This window comes from Hyaena hyaena, unplaced genomic scaffold (genome assembly GCF_003009895.1).
Source record: "Hyaena hyaena isolate Hyena2069 unplaced genomic scaffold, ASM300989v1 scaffold_24, whole genome shotgun sequence".
Taxonomy (NCBI): Eukaryota; Metazoa; Chordata; class Mammalia; order Carnivora; family Hyaenidae; genus Hyaena; species Hyaena hyaena.
The window spans coordinates 927,921-950,749 of record NW_024080656.1 but is presented as its reverse complement, the minus strand read 5'-3'; the positions used below and the strand labels follow the sequence as shown (position 1 = coordinate 950,749).

Sequence of the window (22,829 nt, the reverse complement as noted above, 5' to 3'; positions counted from 1 at the left end):
AAATTAAGGTCATGGATGAAAGGTTAAGATGGATTAATGAAGAAATTCTAAAACTCTCAGGGAAATAGGAAAAGTTCTCATTATTGGTGACTGATGGACTCATTCACTCATTCAATAAATATTTATGGAACTCCTGGTTGTGGGGAATAAGTTTAGGAATTCCCTGGGCTTACACCAATGGGTTAACAAGGCATAAAGACATACAAAGTCATAGGATGCTCACACCCGACTTTGGGTAAACAAGATTAGGACCCCAGGATGGGGGCAGTGCAAAGGCACCCAGAATAGAGAGGGGGGGCAAAGGCTCAAGAATAGAGGAGGAAAAGCCCCCCAATACAAAGGTATATGAGGTAAGCAAGATTAGGCATTCAGGGAGGAAATGTCCCCCAATTTAGTACCCATAGCAGAAAGCTGCTTTCATAGGGAAGAAGGACCAAATTAGGTAAGCAGGTAAATAGGGCTATAGCTGAGCTGTGGATGCTGCTGCCCAGAGGGGAGATGATTAACAAAAGAATAGGTGCCTTATTACCCCTGAAGTGTTTTGCCCAATCCTTCTTACCCCCTAGGCTCAGATAAACAGAGACAGCGCCTTCTGTCTGCCATTAACAACCATCTGCCCATCTGCCAGGCTGCAGGATTTTATTTTATATTGACCCAATCCCCAAACACTGTATATCTTCAAAACCCATTTTCCCTCAGCCCATGTGTTAACATTCACTGATTCACTGTTTCTTTGTGCACTCCCATCACATTTGTAAGCCTTCTAATCTTAATAAATACAGGGCAAGAACCCTTATTCAGGGCTCTTGATTTTTCCCCAGACATTAGCCATCTCTCGTTTTAATCCTGTGTCCTGCTTTCTTGCTGGACAAGAAAGAACTTTAGAGTCTATGACACTAGTATGCACCAGAAACTGTTTTAGACACACTAAAGAAAAGAGACAAACATGGATCTTCTTGGGAGTTTCAATTTTCATCATGATTTCAAGGGGATCCCCTCCAAAGATGGGGAGAAAAGTAGGGGAGGGGCAGGGGCTTAGCTGCAGACAAGGTGGGAGTTCTGTTCCTATTTCAGGCCTGCCTATCCTTTGCAGGGAATAATACCACACAAGGACATTGAATGGATCCAGGCAATGTGATGTAGAATGTACTGGCAATTCACTGAGGGTAGTAATGCTTTCAGGTGAGACTACCTTTTTGTTCATAATGGTAAATCAGCATGCCTTACAAAATAGAAAGAATCAGTGTCTTTGATTTTCTTAATGTCTGTTATGGTCGGCCCTTGCAGAATGTATCATGTACAATAGATAGAAAGCTATGTGTTGCAACGTTTTAAATCTAGACAGAACTACATAATATTCAAACTCATGTTCTGCTCCATCACAGGAAGAAGGCAGAGAATAGTAATCAGAATTTTAGCCACATGGATGACTTATTTCTTTAAAAAAGAAAATCTGGGGCGCCTGGGTGGTTCAGTTGGTTAAACGTCCGACTTTGGCTCAGGTCATGATCTCATGGTTCATGGGTTTGAGCTCCGTGTCAGACTCTGTGCTGACAGCTAGCTCAGAGCCTGGAGACTGTTTCAGATTCTGTATCTTCCTCTCTCTCTGACCCTCCCCTGCTCATGCTGTCTCCCTCTCTGTCTGTCTCTTAGAAACAAATAAAACATTTAAAAATTTTTGTTTAAATAAATAAAATAAAAAAGAAAATCTGAAGCTTATGTGGCAAGACATTTATTAAATCTGGGTGGCACATTTGCCTCATGTTTAAAATGTCTCAGAATTAGGGGCACCTGAGTGGCTCAGTCAGTTGAGCATCTGACTTCGGCTCAGGTCATGATCTCACGGTTCGTGGGTTTGAGCCCTGCGTCAGGCTCTGTTCTGAATGCTTGCTCAGAGCCTGGAGCCTGTTTCAGATTCTGTGTCTCCTTCTCTCTCTGCCCCTCCCCCGCTCATGCTCTGTCTTACTCTGTCTCTTAAAAATAAAAAATAAATGTAAAATAAAAATAAAAATAAAATGTCTCAGAACTAAAAATGTCATAATTAAAGAAAACAAGTTGATAAACTAGAATGGGAGTACCAATGATACCAACTAACTACACTCTATGGGGTTTTCTGGAATGCACTTTAGAGGGAAGGGAGGAAGAAAAAATGAAAGGAAAATGTAGCTGTCAAAATAACATCATGATTTTTTTTAAAGATTCATTTACAAAAGTATTCCTTCATACAGAGCAATATACTGGGGGAGGGGGGGAATGGGTGAGGTGATCCTATTTAGTTAGGAAAACTATAATCACTAGCACAAATCACTAGTATTGTGCTTTCTGACATTACTAAGTGAATAAAATCAAATAAGTAATTTGTCAGTAAATTGTTTTTTTTTTTTAATTTTTTTTTTTTTAATGTTTTATTTATTTCTAGGAGAGAGAGAGACAGTGTGAGCAGGGGAGGGTCAGAGAGAGAGGGAGTCACAGACTGAAACAGGCTCCAGGCTCTGAGCTGGCAGTCAGCACAGAGCCCGACGCGGGGCCCGAACCCACGAACCGCGAGATCATGACCTAAGCGAAAGTCGGACGCCCAACCGACTAAGCCACCCAGGCGCCCCAGTAAATTGCTTATTTTTGAAAAATAGGGCTTCTGTGCAGATATGGGATATCAGTACATTACAAATGAGACTGCGGGGGACTCATGAAAAGATACCAAATTCGAAGTCTCCAATTTCTATCATCACAAGCTAGATTATTCTCTGGGGTAGTAAAACTGGAACACTGCAACCACATTGGAGGTATCTGTCCAAAACTCCATCAACATTTAAGCACCAGCTTGAATTCTAGGTTGAGAGATTTATCATGAGAAATCATAGCAAACTTCAGGGATGAAAACAAAATAAGGCGAGGCTAAAATCCTGATGTAAACCAAATATGGAATTAACATAAACACAATATAAAACAACATTACTAATAATCCAGCACAAATTTAATAACACTGTTTCCTGAAAGCTGTTTTATTTAAATAACAAATGATTCATCCAGTATCAACAGGCCCATTCCTTTATGTTCTTACAACAACTGGGTTCCATTAATCCCACAGAAACCAACCACTAATTTACACCCAATAACAAATGGGTGGCTCACACCAATTTCTACTTTTCTACACATTGCACGGCTGTACCTACGGACTCTGCCAGAGGAGGCAGAAGAGACTGCAATGCCTGAACTCTATTCCAGAATATAACCACTAAACCTCCATGGAAATAACAGGTTGCCGATTAAATTTCTGCACATGTGATCCTGAAAAACTGTTACATAAATCAGGGTGACAACTACAAATACTATAAATAACAGGTTTAATTTGATAGCTCAGCTATTGTAATAAATTGAACAACTGTGTCTCCCTCTTGGTGTATTCATTTTCACCTTGGGGTTAAGTGATACTGGCTAAAATGATCCTGGAACATGAGGCATTTGCAGAAGGCTAAGTGTGTGAAATTAATTTTCCTTGCAGTGGCTTTATTCCTGTTGACATAAAGGATCCACAGTGCACACTAATCCTATCTTCTTTGTACTGATTTTTTTCTTTCAGTGTCGTTTCAGTTAAGCTGTGTGAAAATACAAGCAGTAATGATTCAACCAATATTTATTAAGACCTCCTCAGTGACTGCTCCAGGTACTAGGACATAAACATCACAGTCATCATATGAAAGAGGTATCATGGTCTGTATTTCACAATGAGGAGACTCGAAGTTGCTAATCAACTTGCCCGAGTGCACACCAGTTGTGTTGGTCAATTCATGGTTGTAATCCAGGGTCTCAACTTCGGAGTCCACGTTCTTTCTACAGCCCACAAATTCATTTGAATTCTTTACCCTTTCCACCCCATGTAATTGTCTTTGCAAGTGCATACTGCAGTGTGAACTGGGCTTCTGGTTAGAATCTCTTGTAGGTAATTTCCCCTTCTAGGGTGCAAGGACCCATTCACAATAAGAAAGAGTTAAGGTGCTTCTCCATCTGAGACAGTAGCAGAAGCCTGACCCAATAAGCACAGTCTAATTTGGATGATATTTCAACACTAGACTATCTTGAGGATTTCATCATCACAGCTGTTATTGTTAACAAAAGTGCTAAGTGAAGAAGAGCCTCTAAAGCGGATGCCAGATAAGAAAACACTACATAAAAATGACTGACTTGCCCAATCATATTAGAAAGTTAACTTTTTCACAGATGGCAATAAAAGTTTTATTTGAAAATAACCATTATGCATGAAATGATATTCTGCGATGCAATATTCTATTTGTTCAGTCACTAAATACAGAAAATTGTTCTCTGTAAATTTCTGTTGGCAATACCTTGAAATGACTTGCTTCCCCACATATGGCCTAAGGCCAGTTGGTGACATGATTCTAACACCAAGCTGCTTCAAAATCCTCACATGCATCTGATGAGCTTCCAAAAAATTGGTGTGAAATTCTTTTCTATATCAGTTTGATACTAAAAAGTAATTTTAAAAAAGTCCTATCACTTGAATAACAAACAGTGACACCACTGAACAGAATAGTACCCTGTATTCTGAGTACTAAAGAGAATTTCCTGCACATGGAATTTTGGATGAAAAAAATCAGCTTACTGTAAACTTATGCATATAACTTCCAACAGAATAATGTAAAGATAAATACATATACCTATATCAGAAATTAGAATCCCAAATAAAGTGATAATATATTGTTACCAAAAGATAATTTAGAAAGGACATTGTCCAGTCCAAATGAAACCAAGATCTATATGCTTTCTTAAAGAAAACTGTTAGGAAATTGCATCCTTCATGTGTAAAGCAATTGGTAATAGAAATGAATGTGTGCAAACGATGCCTATTTTTCATTAAGTTCTTGCATACTTCTAAAAATTATAAATCAGAATGATCTCATTTCCTTGTATATTACTATAAAGATATTATTATATTGAGCATTACCAGAAAATTCTAGAGATCAGCCAATTAAACCATATTTCAAAATACAGGATAAACTTTTAGGATAATTATTTACAAATTTCTTTTAGCAAGCCCAGTGGTTTTTTGTTTTTTTTTTTTTTTGTAACATTCCAGACCTTCAGAAAAATAACCAAAGGTTTTGAATTACAGGAACACATATCTGAAATCATTAAAAAGGCACACAAAATAAAAAGTCTACCTTCTTAAAAGTTACATAGTATGCTATAAAGTTGGCCAGAAAGGAAGACACATGGACTAAATTCAAGTTCTGCCAATAATTACTGTAGCTTGACCAGGCTTCTGTTCCTCACTGGTAAAGAGCGAGAATTGTGGGGGTGGGAGAGGGTTGGAGGTAGTATGTGGAAGAAGAAATGTTAAATTAATATGGTATCCATATTAATACACTATATACAGTTCCAAGATTTTTTTTAAATCAGTCCTATCCATTTTTAGATAGTAAAGTAAATGTCTAACTGTGGAACTGGCTGAGAGAGAGGTACTTCATTGGTGAGGCAACTACTAAGAACATCATTCCTGAAGGCAAACAGGCTACCAGCAGTTCAGTCCACAACCCTCTGTGATATCCCAGCCACCCAGTCTCCAGTCACTGAAGGGACATGAGGAGAGTACACAGATGCAAAGATACATATCTGCAGCCTTGGTTCTGGGGTACAGTCAACACAAGGGCTTGATAGCTTTGATAAGCATCCTGAGGACCAGATACTCACTGGGGCTGGGCAAAAAGGTAGATGTACACCACATCTATATTCTGCATTTCCAACTGAATAAGGTCTTCCTTTATTCCCTAATTTTATATGATTCATGTAAAGAGAAAGTTTCCTAAAAATGGGCTGTAGAGAGCACGGGGTTACTCGCACTAAAGGAGTCTGTGGAGGTCTGGGGCTCTGTAAGGGAATCCAATGGGAACTGGCAGGGTGAAGGCGGGGAGAGCTCCTCAAGATGGACTGTGAGCTCGAGGCTGGTGAAACATTCTAGGCTCTGGAATACAGGTGCTATACCGATTCACAATAACTCAATGCTAATGACCTTCCAGAGGGTAATGCCAGAATGTTTTCTTGAAGGAGTTTGTATAAACCATCTGCACTGTTCCTTCCATTTCATACTGTACATTCAGTAAACGAATCAAGAGCCCACCACCTAGTTTAAGTGAAAAAAACCGAAGACCCAAGAGCTTTGGGGGCATTCCCCAGACTCTTGGTCTCCTGAGCACATACCAATAAACACATAGAAGGGTGCCTGATACACTTTCCAAAGATGACAGTTTTCTTCATCACTTCATGTTTTTCAGACACTAATCAGATCTCAAGAGAAATATTGGTCAAATTATCTGACTTGCCCACTACAATGTAAATTTCCATGTGATTCACATTAATGAAATTTAAGTTCCAATTCTTTGTAAGTATTACACAAATTTTAAGACCTGTACATTACTGAGTCTTCTTCTGTTAAGTGTCAAATCACTCTGCTAACATACAAGGTTGCTTAGAAAGATGGGACACTCCTAAGTTCAGGAAGCTTAGGATTTCAATAAACTGGGATAATGATACAACTCTACATTTGTAATTGATTAAAACATGGACTGCCACAATTACCAGAAGATAGAACTAAAATCTTCTAGTATCATTAAGAGCCCTTAGATGACATATAAAAGCACTGTGAATTAGTAAAAAATTAAGCAAACACATTCAAGAGAACCTAAAAGCTATGTTTTAGAAATTATTTTGTCAAAAAAAGCAGATTGGAGAAAATTCTCTCACGGAGAATTTTTTCCTAAATCCATTATGTACTGAGCCAAATACTCCTCCAGAATGGTATAAAACAGATTGCTGCCTATTAAAATATTACCAATAAGAATTCTGAAAACACATTTTAGGTAAGGTGAGCCTTTGTATTTTCACAGAAGGCAGGATTTGAGGCAAGATCAGTAGGTGATTCTTTAGTGCCTAGAGTCCAACAAATAGCCTGGAGCTTCAGAGTATGAATACATACTATGAGTATGTGAGTCCTATTTTTACCGCATCTTAGCTGTGTGACTTCGGGCAAGTTACTGAACCTCTCTGAGATCTGGTCTAATCAGCAAAACAGGGTTAATAGTACTGTCTTTCTTATTCTCCATAAATAACTATAGTACTCAATGTAATGTCCTGGGATTTAACTAAACAGTACCCATTGTAATGACAGTATTGACACTCTTGTCAATTTCTTACAACCCTAAAAGAGAAACTATAATATGACGCTTATAGTTATGACAATGGGAATGTTGAGAGACTAAGTAATTTCTCCAAGGATGCTTATGGTATAGCTTTACCCACAATATTTAGTAAATGCTAAATAAGCAGACCCAGGGAAAGAAGAGCTCCTGCCTCAAAACCGAAAATAGAGATATGTTACGAGAACATGCCTAGCATGATAGCTGGGGCCAAATTTAAGTTCAGTAAGTGGTGACTATAAATGATGGAATCGCACTTGAATATTTTTACACCTCAGATTGCACAAGGATTCAGACTGACTGGAAGGTCAGTGGGTCTGACTTACTGAATTACCAATGCTTAACAGGGAGAGGGCTTACTATTTTTACACTCCCAAACTGCATTCACCATGCAGAAAATAGTATCTGAGTAGACTAAAGTCTTAACATGCTTTCCTAAGCAGCTAAATTAATTCAAGGCCAGGAAATAAAGCAAGTTCAGGGGAGAAAAACCATTGTTATTCTACAATTTTCTTTCTACTTTAGAAATTAAATATGGCTACACTGTATACACTATAAGCAGCATTTTTTTTTCCAGTCTAGGCAATAGATGGCATACCCTATACTTGAGGTCCTGGGAATGTTTGGGGTTTTTGTTTTTTGCTTTTCATTTTTAAGAGTCTGCCACTGAAAGAACTGCAATTTCTACAAGAGACGTGCTAATGATTTTAAACTGAGGCTAGTCACTTATGTTATTGACCACTAAAAGTCTATACAAAGTTGCTCTAAAATACTGCCTGAGGAAAGCAATGTTATACTCACTGTAATGCAGAGAAATCCTGAAGACAGTATAAGTATGAAGACAGATCTTTTTATTTCTCCCTAGGGAATTATAAACACTGTGGAGACTTTAGGAAGCTACATTTAGTCAACTACTTTGATTTAGCTACTGGAACACTACTATGTGTGTATATGTAAAGGAAGTAATTTTAGTTATTATTTTTACATTCATAAATGAGCTTAAAATAAAAATATCTTCAGGGGTGCCTGGATGGCTCAGTTAAGTCAGTTAAGCATCTGACTTGATTTTGGCTCAGGTCATGATCTCACGGTTCATGAGTTAAGAGCCCTGCATTTGGCTCTGCGCTGACCTTGCAGAGCCTGCTTGGGATTCTCTCTCTCCCTCTCTCTGCCTCTCCCATGCTTTCTCTCTCTCAAAATAAATAAATTTTTTAAAAAATAATAAAAGTCTCTTCATATGAACTGGGAGGTGATTTTCAAAAATACTAAATAAAAACTGTGCTGTCCAGTAGTCTACAGCCTACTAGAAATATGTACAATCCCCCTACCCCCCCACCCCCCACCCCCACACACAATGGAGTCCCAAACCTTTAGGCACTTCACTTCTGGTTCTTCTTCCTCTCTGTTTTGCAGGCTTATTTTCATGGGCTCATTTGCAATGAGTACGCACCATAGAATAAAGGGAGGAGGGACTGAAAGTCTCCGCATCACCTCAGAGAATGTATGTTTGTTCCAATTAGACTACTTTTTTGCCTTATATGGGCGCAGCTGATATCTGGAAAAGGCTGTAACCTCTGTAGTACCCAGCCAGCGAGGAACCAGGGGAGGGACTTGCATGGTAGGGGATAAATCGCCTGCTGTAACTGCATCGAGTGTGCCTGTCCATCAGACACTCGCACTTGCAAGAACGTTGATTAAAGCCTCACTTCACTGTGCTCTGAGTCCCTCCTTTGATTGAGTCAGTGAGCTTATTTCTCCCATGAACAGTGATGATTAAAATAGGAGATAACAGTATAGACTAAAACTGTAATGGAAGTTGATAGTTTTTATATTAATCTTAGTATTTTATTACTAGTATTTCTATCACTAAGCAATGATGAATCTCATTTTATCATCACATATGATGTATAAAAGGTACCCAATGCAAAGTAGTCACAGAGATTTAGGAGATGAGTGAATCATTACTTCATGCTTTTAGCCTCTTTATTATGTAAGTGGTTTGACAAGATTAAGCAAACATTGATTATTTAGCACTGGAAGTTCTTGCTGGGTTACAAAGTATAAAAATGTTAACACAATGCTGGGGGCATAGTACAGCTGACCTCTGATCAACCTGGAGGATAGGGTGCTGCCCCGTCACCCCTTCCCTGCACTGTCAAAAATCTGCATTTAACTTTTGACTTCCACCAAACTTACTACTATTAGCCTATTGTTGACTGGGAGGGAGACTTACTGAAAACATAAGTTGATTAACACAATTCTGTATGTGTATCATATACTGTATTCTTAGAGTAAGGTAGTGAAAATAAAAATATTAAGAAAATCAGAAGGAAAACAAAATATATGTTTACAGTACTGGTCCCGTATTCATTCAGAAGAATCCACATATGAGTAGACCTGCACTGTTCAAACCCATGTTACTCAAGAAGTCGGCCATGGGTTCCTCCTCACATCAGGAGAGCAATCATTATCATCAAGGACACTCCTACTACTCTCCCTCTTTCCCTATCTGACCTTTCAGGCTTGAAGAGTGGGCGGGAGGGCAGCGACAAGGTGCGGAGGGGCTAGGGCGACACCACTCACCTCAAATCGCACCTCCCTTGCTTACTGTGTCACCTTCCGCGCACATTACTTAACTTCAAGGATGATAACAGAATGAATTCCATAGGTTCAGGCAAGGAAATCATGATTTAATACACACAGTGCTTTAAAAAATAAAGAACTTTAGAGGAGAAATGGGTCTCTATCCTCTGCCCCCACCCCCACATGGCTGCTCGAGTCTCTCTTGATGGGTCATCCAGACATGATTACAGATGCTTTTCTTTCTTCTCATCCCATCAGGACTTGCGAGCTGCAATGGAGTCTTTCTTTTGCCAACTTTATATTATCAACTTTTAACAAAATGTCTGGAACAAAGTAGCTTTAAAAAAAAAAAAAAAAAGTAAAATTCTACCAAACCCCTCAACTGGTCCCAGAAATACTTAGTGTGGTTCAAAACAGAGGAGGCCAAGACCCCCCCTTGGGAACATCCACAGTCTCAGGTAAACAGGAAGGAAATCCTTTGTAAATACATCTAATCATAGTCCTGCAAAGACATTTCTGCTCTGCTCTTGGGCATTTGTGTTTAATTGCGCCGTGGCTGTTTTTAACCACATCTTTTCACGGGACGAGAAACTCCACAGGAGCAGCCTTCCTCCACCGTCCTCCAGTGCCCCCCACCCCCACCCCGCATCCTTCTCCAGGCCAGGAGGTTGACCTGTAGAGACTCTCAGCAAGTCCCTTGGTCCCTCCAGCTTCCTGTGATGTGTGGACACTGGGAGCAGCAGCACGAAGCCAGAGGGAGAGAGGAGAAAGAGAAGTCATGTTTTTATTTCGCAGAGTCCTGCCCCATAGAGTCCCCTTGGAAGGCGGGCTTCAAGAAAAGCCATGATCCTATAAACATGCTTTCTCCTGGATCCTTCGGACGAGGGGTGGTAAGCAGCTCTATTATCATTGGCCCCAGGGTGCTGCCCCACTCCTCGTAATTTCTCTCCGCTCCTCCCAAAGCTTTGTTAAAACTGCCTTTTGTAAGCCCTGTAGAAAGGCTCTAGTGTGAGCCATCTGTTTTCTGCTGGAACCCTGACTGCTAGAATATTCTACGTGTACAAAGAGAAAGTCAAAAAACCACCATCTTGTTTCCTCCAACTATGCAGTTAGATAGCAACTACATTTCCTCTCTTAATTCCGATTTAGAACCCAAGTACTTCCCCCTCGCTGTTTACCACCTATTCCTACAAATACCTCTGTGAGTTCTAAAATGATCAAGGTTTCTCCATTCTTTATTATCCCTCTAGGAAACTCTGGAGAAACCATCTTTGCTATAATTTCAGAATAATTTTCCAGATCTTGGTTTTAGCTTTAGTTGTGTACGTTTCAGAGGCATCATTTCACTTGATTATACTCTGCTACCGATGTTTAAATTTAGCTACAGGTGATAATATAATCTGAATGTAAAACAGTAAGTTTTTCAAGATAAATTTTGCTCTTAATAGCTGAATTTTTTCAGTGAATCATAAGAGTTTTAAATAAACTTACGAACGTGTCATTAACAAGAAAGTAATATAAAATGATTTTAAAGATAATTCAGATACAACAGAGATGCTTCTATTTTTCACTTTTTTTTTTTCCCCAATCTAGTCCAGATGTTGTTGCAACTTTAAAACACATTTGGGAATAATCAACAGATATTTATTCACAATAAACTTGTCTCCACATATCATTTTGGGAAATTCCACTACTGAACTGTGAAATGAACAGCTAATTATTATGTTAACTTTTTTTCTTCTGCAGGTGTAGTCTTAGTATTACATAATTCTTTTTTGTTATTGGTAAATCAACCCTCCCATTTGGTGAGGAACATTTTCCAGCAAAGGCTTTGTCCTATTTCTGTTTATTTTGGCTTCCAAAGGGATAGATATTCAAAAGGAAAGCAGAGAAATATGGAGCTGTAAATCTATAAAACAAATAGTAATGAAGTTCCTTGCACAAATAGATCTAAAACCCAGAAAACACTAGCAGTGAATTCTACATCTTCTCTATTTAAACATACAGTCTGATATTAACCATGTGTGTCTCTCTGTATTATTTTCATCTTTCTTTGCATTATGTCTTCCTCGTTTGTGACTATTATTCTTGATACTATATAAAAGGGCCAATTGTAATGGAGGTAAATGCCTATACTTAATTAGTCTGGTTTGTCCTGATGTCTAGACAGAATTCACAATAACAGAAGATTCAGGAAGCCAAAATCTTAATAATAATATGCTGCACTTAACAAAACTTACTAAGAACATGCCCTTCTATTTTGGGTGAGAGGGCTCTAAAGCCAGTTGTACATAATGGGCTGGGTGAGGATGTTAGTTAAATCAGAAAATGGGTTGTTCATCTTGTAGGTGTATGTGTTTTGGAAAATAGCCCATTTCTCTTGGGCCATGACTGGGTCAATTTCACTACACTTATGAATGGTCAAGGAAGTGAGTGTTGGTTTCCATACAGAGTCGGACAATGTCAGAATGACCAAAACCCTCACAAAGGCAGGAATGCATATAAGGATTCACTTAAGTACACTTTTCCCCAGTCATATAGCCATGTTTAATCAATTTTAAGTTGCACATTTGACAAAAAACGTCACTTACAATTATTGGTTTCTCACAATTGATGTTGACCAGCAAGGTTGACACAGAGGTTCTGCCAGGGCGGCAGGCCATGGGGATGACATTTTATCTGCTGCAGGTAAAGGGGATTGCTTAATTTGGAGTGCTGAATGGTACCCATTCCCAGTGGCATGTCTGATGGGAATGACAGTCTCAACAACAGGCAAGTGGGAAGGGCCAACGGTTAGGGAAAGTTATGGCTGGAGGAAGCGTAACTATTGCTACAGCTCCATGCGCATGCTGGGAATACGACAGGACCCAAGCTATCCACATACTCCTAACCAAACCTAAGGTTAAGCAAATGTACATAAAAAACCTCAAAGGGCCTAGAAAAAGTAAAGGTCAGAGCGGAATTAGAAATAGCCTCAGCTTTGAATGCATTACTTACGCCATACACAGATTCAGTGACCATGGACAGAGGACTTACTGGCAAGGTGGCTGAGCATAACTTCTCACCACCAAGCTACAAAGATATATAGAACAACTCCCAGAAAAGCAAACTTAAAAATTAAAACCAAAGAATACCTATGGCCCATGTATACATACAAACTGAGCAGAGGTATCAGTGGCAGCATGTGACAGAGGAGACAAATTTCACAAAATCAGCTCCAGTAAATTACTAAACAATAAAATAAAACTCAGTGACAATAACAATTTTCAGACAATTATCGTTATTATTATCAGTGAAAATATCAAAATACAGAGTTGCTAATATTATCTAAAATATCCAGTTTTCAACAAAAATATTGTGAGACATGCAAAGAAACTGGAAAGTGTGACTCATCCTCCAGAAAAAAAAAAGGGGGGGGAGTCATTAGAAATGCTTGACCATCCCCTGATACTAGAGCAGACAAAAGCTTCAAAGCAGCTACTATAAAGAAGCCCCAGGAAGTAAAAGAAACCATAGTTAATGAATTACAGAAAAGCATGATGGAGAGGGGGTCCAGAATGGTGACAAAGGAACACCATGGACTTACCTCCTCCACTGGCCAACTAAATCTGCATGTACATATAAAGCAATAGCTCCTGAAGAAGAATGAAGAGCTGACTGAACCGCTTCTGCACAACAAAGGAGAGAGTGACCACACAGAGAATAACGGAAGAGATGACACAAGGGAATGATGGGTAAACTCACGCCTAGCACTGTGACCTGCGGTAGGGAGGAAGAGGACTAAGGGACCATCGGCAGATGCACTCATCCTGGGCCACAGAAACGTGAACTAACCTTAGAGAGTCTCCCAAACAGCAGAGGAGAGGGGAGCTGCCGGACCACTTTCCAGGGGATCAGAGGTGCTGATGAACACCACTGTCTACATTCCCCCTACACCCTGATAATAGATGGGAGCAGAGTCTGGGTGTCCTAATCTTCTTTCTATCTCAGGGAGCCCATAGCCCACACCAGCCCCAGCTGCTCCTCAAGGAAGCCCCCAGCCTGTGCCACCCAGGTTCTACCTCTTTCACCAACGTGGCCCCAGTGTGGCACTGACTGGTACATTCCAGGACAGCACGCACTGCAGCTTAAGTCATCTCATCAAGGTGCAAAGCAATTCCAGGACCTTCTAGCTTGCACCTGCTTCAGCTCCAGCGGTCCCACCAGGCACCCTCCTTCACCCCTGTGTAGAGCTTCCTGAGATCCCTTGGCCTGTGCTTGCCTCAGCTTCATCCATCTTGCCAGGGTGGCCCTGTGGAGTGCCCGGAACCCCTAGTCTAAACTGCTTCAGTTCCTGCCATCCCACCAGGCATACCCTGCATGAAGCACCCTGGAACCCTCGAAGTCTGGCCTGTGTTAGCCTCAGCCATCTTGCCAGGGCGGTTCTAGTGCAGGCTGCCCTGAAAGCCACTGCCCGTGGCCACTAGAACTCAAGCCAGCCAACTAAAGCTGTCAAGCATGCACAGTCCATACAAGGGACATTACTACACAAAGCCACTCCCTTAATACCAGGAGACAACTGTTCTGCCCAATTCATGGAAGCAAACATAGGAAGACAAACAAAATGAGGAGACAGAGGATTGTGTCCCAAACCAAAGTACCAGACAAAATAACTAAATGAAACTGCTTCCTTTATTAGGAAGCCATACTCCTAATAAAGAGTTCAAAGTAATGGCTAGAAAGGTGCTTACAAGACTTAAAAGTGATGAATTCAGTGAGAACTTCAACAAAGAGAGATATATATATAAGAGAACCAATCAGAGTTGGAAGAATACACTAACTGAAATTAAAAAAAAAAATACACTACAGTGAATCAACAGGAGACTGGAAGATGCAGAATGGATCAGTGATTAGGAAGACAGGGAAATGGAAAACACTCAAGCTGAACAGGAAAACAAAAAAATAAATTTTAAAAATTAGGATAGGTTAAGGGACCTGTGAGACAACAGCAAGCATGCAAACATTCACACTATAGAAATCCCATAAAGAGAAAAGAGAAAGCAGGGAACAGAAAACTTATCTGAGGAATAACTAAACACTTCCTGAAAAAGAAAACAACTATCCAGGTCCAGGAAGCAAAGGGAGTCCAAAACAAGATGAATTCAAGGAGGTCCATGGGCACCTGCGTGGCTCAGTTGGTTAAGCATCTGACTTCAGTTCAGGTCATGAGTTCATGGTTCATGGGTTTGAGCCCCACGTCGGGCTCTGTGCTGACAGCTAGCTCAGAGCCTGGAGCCTGTCTTCAGATTCTGTGTCTCCCTCTCTCTCTGTCCCTCTCCTGCTCAAGCTTTCTCTCTCTCTCTCTCTCTCTCTCTCTCAAAAATAAATAAAACATTAAAAAAGGAGGTCCACACCAAGACACATAATAATTAAAATGCCCAAGATCTAAAGATAAAGAGAGAATCTTAAAGGCAGAGGAGAAGCAACTAGTTATGTACAAGGTAAACTCCATAAGGCTACCAGGTAATTTTTTAGCAGAAACTTTTGCAGGCCAGAAGGTATTGGGATAATATATTCAAACTGCTGAAAGAAAAAAAACACTACAACCAAATATACTCCACCTGGGAAGGTTGCCATTTAAAAATTTAAGGAGAGATAAGGAGTTTTCCAACAATGGTGGAAACAATCCCATTTATAATTACATCAAAAAGAATACCTAGGAATAAATTCAACAAAGGAGGTTGAAGACCTGTACTGTGAAAACAAGTGATGGTGACAGTAATGAAAGAAACTGAAGACCACACAAATAAGAAGATACACTACACTCATGGATTAGAACAAAATTGCTGAAATATCCATCCTACCTAAAGCCATCTACATATTCAATGCCATCCCTACCGAAACAACAAAAGTATTTTTCACAGAAGTAGAACAATCTAACATTTATACGGAACCTAAGAAGACCCCAAATTACCAAAGTGATCTTGAAAAAGAACAAAACTGAGTGTATCACAATTCCAGATTTCAAGATACACTACAAAGCTATAGTAATAGAAACAGAATGGTAGTGGCGCTAAAAGAGACACCCATCAACAGAACAGAACAGAGAGCCTAAAAATAAATCCATGCTTATGTGGTCAATTAATCTACAACAAAGGAGGTATGAACATGCAATAGGAAAAAGACAGTTTCTTCAACAAATGGTGGTGGGAAAACTGGACAGCTATCTCAAAAAGAATAAAACTGGACACTTTCTAATACAACACACAAAAATAAACCCAAAATGGATTAGAGACCTAAATGTGAGACCTGAAACCGTAATACTCCAAGAAGAAAACACAGGTAGTAATCTCTTTGACTGGATCATATGGTAATTGTATTTTAATTTTTTAGGAACCTTCATACTGTTTTCCACATTGGCTGCACCAGTTTTCATTCCTACCAGCAATACACGAGGGTCCCTTTTTCTCCACATCCTCGCCAAAATTTGTTGTTTCTTGTGGTTCTCATTTTACCTATTCTGACAGTTGTAATATTTCTTTGTGGTTTTGATTTGAATTTCCCTGATGATGAGTACCCTACTGGGTATTTACCAAAGTCAAATGAAAATACTAATTGAAAAAGATATCTGTACTCTTGTGTTTATTGAAGCATTATTTATAATAGCCAAGATATGGAAGCCATCAAGTGTTCATACATTCACATATAAATGGATAAAGAAGACATAGCATATATATTCAATGGAGTATTACTCAGCCATATAAAGAATAAAATATTTCTCTTTGAAACTACATGGATGGCTCTAGAAGGTGTAATGTAAGCAAAATAAGTCAGAGAATGACAAATACCATATGATTTCACTCATGTGTTGAATTTAAGAAACAAAACAAAGAGACCAGCAAAAAACCATACTTAAATATAGAGCACTGATGATTGCCAGAGGGGAGGTGGGAGATAGGTGAAAGAGGGGATGAGCACTGAGTACTATATAAAGCTGTGGAATCACTTATTGTACATCTGGAACTAATATAACATTGTAGATTAATTATGCTGAAATTTTTTTTTAATGTTTTATTTATTTCTAGGAGAGAGAGAGAGAGAGACAGCGTGAGCAGGGGAGGGTCAGAGAGAGGGAGTCACAGACTGAAACAGGCTCCAGGCTCTGAGCTGGCAGTCAGCACAGAGCCCGACGCGGGGCTCGAACCCACGAACCACGAGATCATGACCTAAGCGAAAGTCGGACGCTTAACTGACTAAGCCACCCAGGCGCCCCAAATTATGCTGAAATTTTAAAAATAAAAATTTTTAAAAATTAAAGAAATCAAATGAGTCTAGAAAGTGACTAAAATCCACTGAGTTTACTAAAATGGAGAGCACTAGACATGGTAAATGTGTGTGTTAATATAAAATACTTTATAGGTAGTTTTTTTCTCATTTTGTATCTACCCAATTTAAAATACATGTTATATAAAACAAGAATAATAAAGTTTTTATTAAGCTTATTACTTATAGAAATATAACTACATATGGCAATATTATTGCAAAAGGGAGGGAACAGAATTATTTTCAAGTAAATTTTCTACATTTTACTGAAATTAAGTTAGTGGTAATCTAAAGAGATTGTGAAAAAATAGATTTGTCTTATAATCCCTAGAACAAATACAGTGTAAACAATTTTTAAAATACAGTTTAAAAAATCAACAGAGGAATTAAAATGGCATACTACAATACTTACTTAAAACAAAAGAAGGCCGTCAAGGAGGAACAAAGGAACAAAAAGACAGGAGGCACATAGAAAACAAGCAGCAAAATGGGAACCTGAACTATGTTAAATCAACTACATTAATTATTATTATGTATCAATGGTCTAAAAACTAATTGAAAGGCAGTTATCAGACTTGATTAAAAAAAAGCAAGACTCAACCAACTGCATGCTGTCTACAAGAGACACTGCATATTCAAGGATACAACTATGTCCAATATGGAAGCATGAACAGATACGAATGCAAGTGGTAACCATGACAGAATTGGAATGGCTACAGTAATATCAAGCAAAATCCACTCTAGGATAAGAACTTCTACCAGATACAAAGAGATACTTTGAATAAAAGGGTCAACACATCCAGACCACTTAACATTAATAAACATATACTACCTAACAACAGGGCAAAAATTAACAGAATTAAAGGGAAAACCAGATTTCAGTAACTGATAACTAGGAAGAACCCATCAAGAATATAAAACACAATCATCAAGCCAACAGACATTCACAGAACACTTTACCCAATGTCTACAAAACACATTCTTTTTGAACTTACATGGAACATTCTCTGGAACAGGCCACACATTATGCCATAAATGCTTGGATTAGAAAAGTAGTTTAAAATCAATAACTTCAGTTTCATTATAAACAGATATATAAAGGGTAAATTAAATCCCAAGTAAATAGAGTATAGAAAATAAGAGCAGAAAGGAACAAAACAGAAAGCAAACAGAGAAAATTAACATACCTAAAAAAAAAATGGATGTCTAAAAAGGTTAATAAGATAAATAATACTAAAATGAATATATTAGCAAAACTGATTAAGGATAAAAAGAAGAGAAACTCAGATTATCAGTATAAAAATAAAGGTCATACCACTAGGCATTCTACAGAGATCAAAATTTTATGCTAATAAATTCAACAACTTCAGTAAAACAAATTCCTTGCAAACCTCAGTCAACCAGACCTGACAAAAGATAAAGTAGAAAACCTAAATTGTCCTGTATCTTTTCAAGAGTTGAATTATAAAATATTCTCACAAAGAAAACACTAACTCGTATGACTTCAATAATACATTCTGTCACACCCAGTTAATGAAAAAAATAGTACCAATCTTATGTAACTACTTTAAATAAATACAGGTGATGGTAATAATTCTTAATTCTTTTTAAGGTCAGCAGTACTGATACTCAAATCTTACAAATACATTATAGAAAAAGAATTCTACAGATCACTGTCCTTCATGAGCAGACTAAAGGTCCTTATAATATCAGCAAATCAAACTCAGCCATATATATTAAAAGGTAACATATGAGGGCCAAGTTAGGTTTATCCCAGGAAGGAAAAACTGATTTAACATTTGAAGATAAACAATATAATTAACCACAACAACAGAAGAATAGGGAACTCATAAGATTTTAAATGATGCAGAAAAGTCTTTAATAAAATTCAAACCCATTTATAATAAGAACCCTCAGAAAATTAAGACCTGATTGGAAAGTTTTCAATCTGATAAAGGGCAACTGCCAAAAATCTACATCTAACATCACACTATATAGTGAAATATTGAACACTTTCTCCTAAAATTAGGAACAAGGAAAAAATATCTTCTCTTATCATTTTTATTCAGGAAGTTACTCAAGTATAATCTACTGGAACAATAAAGCAAGAAATAGAAATAAAATGTGTAAAGACATAAAAGGCAGAAGTGTAACTTTTTATTTCCAAATGATATGGTTATGTATCCAGAGAATGCTAAGGAATTTACAAAAGAATTATTTGACTCATAAATCAACTTGGCATAATCATAGGGCATATAAAGTTAACACAAAAATCAATTGTATTTTTATATACTAGCCACAATTAGAAAATTATATAAAACAGTTCCACTTAAAATAGCATACTAAATTTTTAAGTACTTAGGAAAGAATTTTTAAAAATGTGTAAGACTGAGGGGCACCTGGGTGGCTCAGCTAGTTAACCCTCCAGCTCCTAATTTTGGCTCCGGTCATAATCTCATGGTTTGTGAGATTGAGCCCCAAAGTCAGCCTCTGTGCTGACAGCATGAAACCTACTTGGGATTCTCTCCCTACCGCCCCCCCAACTTTGTGCCTCCCTTGCTCACACTCTATCTTTAAACAAACATTTTTTAAAAAAAGAAATAAAAAATGTGTAAGACCTCTTCAAGGAAATCTATAATACACTGTTGAAATATCCATGCTTATAGATTGGTAGACAATAATGTTAGGATGTCAATTAACATCTATTCATCTGTAGATTCAACAGAAACCCAATCAAAATCTCAATGGACTGCCTTATAAAAATGGGCTGATTTTAATAATTACATGGAAATCAGAAAGATCTGAAGTGGGCAAAAGAATCCCAAAAAAGAAAATCATGTTGGAAAACTTACATTACCTTTTTTCACGACAGTATCAAGATGTAGGAATCAGGCCAGTGTGGTACTGGAATAAGGACAGAGTGACCAAAAGACCAGAACATAGTCTAGAAACATACCCACACATACAGGGTCAAGAGATTTTCAACAAAGCTGTTAAAGCATTTCAGTGGGGGCAAAGGACGTGTTTTAGAGAAATGGCACAGGGTCACTGGATAATGTATAGAAAATGAATCCTAACCCCTGTCCCATACCCTATATAAAAAAATCAATCCAACCTGAATCAGAGACTGAAACCTAAAAGCAAAAATTACAGTTTCCAGAGAAAAATAAGAGAATAATTGCTGGAATAGGATATTCCTGGAATAGGAAAAGGTTAATTAGGACAAAAAAGCACTAAATATAAATTGGTAATTTTTCACCAAAATTAAAAACTTCTGCTCAACAAAAGATATCATTTAGAAAATGAAAGGTACATGCTATAGACTATGAATATTTGCAGTATATATATCTGACAAAGGACTTGTATCCAAAATATATAAACAATTTTACCAATCAATAAAAAGGCAAAAACCCAAGCAGTTAAAGACTTAGAATATACCTCATAGAAAGATGTATGAATGGCCAATATGTGTAGGAAAATATGCTGAATATTAGTACTTCTCAGAGGGATACAAATTAAAGCCTCAATGAGATACATCACACTCACTAGAAGACTGACAATCCTGTGATGTAAAGCACCTAAATTGCAACCATTTTTATAAATTGACAGCCTTTGAGCCAGCAATTCCACTCTTGGGTATTTAATCAACAAATGAAAATATATACAACGAGAGACTCTCAAAAAATGCTCTTAACATCTCAATTCATAAGAGGGGGAAAAAAAACCTGGAAACCTAAATGTCTTCAAAAGAATAACAATAATATGTTTATAAAACAGAATAGTACTCAGCTATTGCTGAGTGAACTATACCCCACAATGAATCTCCAAAACCTTATGCTGAGTGACAGAACCCAGATGAAAGAGTACCTGTTTGTATGATTCCACTTGAATGAAGCTCAAAAATAAACAAAACTAATGACTGGCAAAGGAAGTAAGAAGGGTAGTGGTCGTGAAGGGTGGAAATTGATGGGTGAGAATCCATGGAGAGTTTCTGGGAGTCAGGGATATGTACAGCTCCATTAGGGTGTGGATACACAAGTGAATACATTGTTAAAATTCATTAAACTGTACCCTTAACATCTACATATCTTAATGTATATAAATTTCCTGAGAGATTACTTGATTGTTCATAGATAAGACGGTAGATTAAACTTCCTCTTATTTTAATATTCTAGACCTCAGTCTTGTGTAGCTCAGATTCTCCTTAATTAAAAAGTACAATCAACCATTAAGAACAGCACAAGAGGTGACAAGCATCTGGATGTCCTGCGATCAAACCAAATCGTGACTAGCATCATCGATTTCAATATGCTCCAATTTTTAAAAAACTTATTAGTGATTGCAAAACACATGTTATTTATTCTAGCCACAGATACAGGCTATTATATTTAATTCCTATAAAATCATCCATGCACACATCTATGTAATACTAATAAAACTAAAACCCATTATGGCAAAGGAATTCTTCAAACACTCTGCTTAAAAATCACTGCTGTGAGAAATTTGGAATCCACTCTCATTGATCTTACTCGGCTAAAAACAGACTTCCTTTTTTTTTTTTTTTTTTAACAATTAATGGAAATAAACCCTGAGGATTTATGCTTTAACAATATTTAAATAATTATGGATGTGATGGGTTACACCAGGTTTTTGGGAATATCCTGGCCCAGATACTAACTTGTCTTTTTTAAAAAAATTTTTGTTTATGTATTTACTCAGAGAGAGACAGAGAGCGAGCTCACACACACACACACACACACACACACACACGTGCACACAAGTGGGGGAGGGGCAGAGAGGGAGAGAATTTTGCTGCACTGTCAACGCAAAGCCTAAGGTGGGGCTTGTACTCACGAACCATGAGATCATGACCTGAGCAGAAGTCAACCCACTGAGTCACCCAGGAGAAGCCTAACTTGCCTCTTATGCTTGCTATATTGCATAGTACACCTGTCTTGTGCCTCCTCTATTTGCCTTCAGTCTCCCTCACCTCATCAACTCACTGTGCATATAGCTACCTGAATAATTTTCTTAAAACTGGACTTCCTCATACCAACAGTCTGCTTTCTCCTTTAAATATTACCAAATAGCCTTTTACAAGCTCTTACCAATTACAGGATATATCACTAATCCTGATGAGTGATCTTACTTCATAAAAGTATCATATGTCAATCCACATTTATAATAGTTTTATCAACATTCAAGCTACGTATTGTAATACTGCATAGTCACTGGGTACGTTTCTGGCAAGGTACTGTCCATGGTGCTAAGAATCAACAGATGCATAGAACAGCCCCAGTTCTTTACAAGTTAACAATGAATTTGGGAAACAAGCATAGACATTAAAGTGAAGCAATAATGTGAAAGGCTAGGATTTAAAAAAGCAGTACTTAAGCAATAATTTTCCCAGGAGTTCATTCAGAATGGCTTCCTGTGAGTAGACCTTAAAACTGAAACACAAATGCTTTATTTGGGGGAATATGTGAGCATAGAGTACAGGAAGAAATCAGCTAGCTGGTAGTATGATGCCAAATTATGAAAGCCTAGCAAATTAGACTCTTAAGTTCAGACTTTATTACAGAGGTGGTGAGGGGTAATTTAGAGGTTTCTGAGTTGAGAAGGACCAAGAATATGGAAATAGTTTGTTGAATACAAAGTTATCGTCTTTGTCCAGAGGACTCTTATAGGAAGTAAGACAAGTCATAGGAACAGGTAAGGATAAAAGCAGATAAA

General features: G+C 38.0%; 1 protein-coding gene across 1 annotated transcript in view; it reads right to left on the bottom strand.

Annotated features, from left to right (window-relative positions):
- The window catches only part of NWD2 (NACHT and WD repeat domain containing 2), a 181,931-nt gene that overhangs the window by 136,110 nt on the left and 22,992 nt on the right, over positions 1–22,829 (bottom strand). The gene's annotated exons all lie outside the window — the stretch shown is intronic.